At 34.5% G+C, this 1,938-nt stretch overlaps 1 non-coding gene across 1 annotated transcript; it reads right to left on the bottom strand.

The window, feature by feature from the left end:
• Positions 1–1,469: 1,469 nt before the first annotated feature.
• LOC127742917 (small nucleolar RNA R71) lies at positions 1,470–1,577 on the bottom strand. The gene has a single exon (XR_008004271.1). It is a non-coding gene; the product is annotated as a small nucleolar RNA R71 (small nucleolar RNA).
• Between the last annotated feature and the right edge of the window lie 361 nt (positions 1,578–1,938).

Here is a 1,938-nt window from a genome sequence, read left to right as displayed (position 1 = left end):
TTCATTAAAAATTCAAAAATAAAAAAGATCTCTTTTCAAGTAAATAATACAGAGAAATGAAGATTCAGAACATACAACAGAGGAATCACAGAGAAAAAGCTGGGCGTTTAGAAAAACGCCCAGTAAGGAAGGAATTCTGGCGTTAAATGCCAGCTAGGGTATCTGGCTAGGCGTTTAACGCCCAAAGAGGTAGCATTCTGGGTGTTAAACGCCAGAATGGATAGCATCCTGGGCGTTTAACGCCAGGATGACACAGGGAGGTAATTTTGTTTCAAATTCAAATTTTTTTTCAAATATTCATGTTTTAATTCATAATTTTAAAATCTTATCTTTCCACATTTTCAAAAATCTTTGCTAACAATTAATGTTTTGATTCAAAAAAATTTCAAGTTTGTTACTTTCTTGTTAAGAAAGGATCAATCTTTAAATTCTAGAATCATATCTTTTAGTTTCTTGTTAGTCAAGTCATCAATTTTAAAAATCAAATCTTTTTCAATCATATCTTTTCAATCATATCTTTTTAAAACCATATCTTTTCAATTAAATCTTTTTCAATCATATTTTTTAAATTTTGATTTCAAAATCTTTTTCTAACTTCTTACCTTTTCAAAATTATTTCCAAATCTTTTTCAACTAATTACTATTTCTTAACTTTTTCAAAACCACCTAACTACTTTTCCACTTCCAATTTTTGAAAATCACTAACCCCTTTTTCAAAAATCTTTTTAATTAACTAATTGTTTTAAATTCTAATTTTATATTATTTCTTTTAAATTTTCGAAAACACTTTCTCTCTCATCTCTTTCTATTTATTTTATTTAATTGCTAACATTCCTTCTCCACTCATCAAAAAAATTTTTGAACTCACCTCCTATCTCTTCTCATTCTTCTACTCCTTTTCCTCTGACACATCAAGGAGTCTCTATACTGTGACATAGAGGATTCCACTACTCTCTTTTGTTCTCTTCTTTTTTATATGAGCAGAAACAGGGATAAAAACTATCTTGTTGAAGCTGATCCTGAACCTGAAAGGAATCTGAAGAAGAAGCTAAGAGAACCTAAAGCACAACACTCCGGAGAGGACCTTACAGAAAATTTCGAAAAAGAAGCAGACATGGCAGCTGAACCCAACAACAATGCTAGAGATGCAAGGAAGATGCTTGGTGACTATACTGCACCAACTTCCAACTTTTAAGCCTCAATTAGTTTCTCTAATGCAGCAGAGTTGCAAGTTTCATGGACTTCCATCGAAAGATCCTCATCAGTTCTTAGCTGAATTCTTGCAAATCTGTGATACTGTTAAGACCAATGGGGTTGATCTCGAGGTCTACAGACTTATGCTTTTCCCCTTTGCTGTAAGCGACAGAGCTAGAACATGGTTGGACTCACAACCTAGAGAAAGCCTAAACTCTTGGGACAAGTTGGTCAATGCTTTCTTGACTAAATTCTTTCCACCTCAAAAGATGAGCAAGCTTAGAGTGGAAGTCCAAACCTTCAAACAGAAGGAAGGTGAATCCCTCTATGAAGTTTGGGAAAGATACAAGCAATTAACCAAAAGGTGTCCTTCTGACATGCTTCCAGAATGGAGCATCATATGTATATTCTATGATGGTCTATCTGAATTGTCCAAGATGATATTGGACCATTCTGTTGGTGGATCTCTTCATCTAAAAACCCCTGTAGAAGCCCAGGAACTCATTGAGATGGTTACAAATAACCAGTTCATGTACACTTCTGAAAGAAATCCTGTGAATAATGGGATGACTCAGAAGAAAGGAATTCCTCCACTGACCAATAAGGAGTTCCCTATTGAGGAACCAAAGGAATCTGAGGCTCATACAGAGACCATAGAGATTCCACTGAACTTACTATTGCCATTCATGAGCTCTAATGAATATTCTTCCTCTGAAGAGGGTGAAGACATTGTTGAAAAGAAAG

The sequence above is a fragment of the Arachis duranensis genome, chromosome 1 (assembly GCF_000817695.3).
Source record: "Arachis duranensis cultivar V14167 chromosome 1, aradu.V14167.gnm2.J7QH, whole genome shotgun sequence".
Taxonomy (NCBI): Eukaryota; Viridiplantae; Streptophyta; class Magnoliopsida; order Fabales; family Fabaceae; genus Arachis; species Arachis duranensis.
The sequence above is the reverse complement of the archived record's forward strand: the minus strand, read 5'-3'. Positions and strand labels throughout refer to the sequence as shown.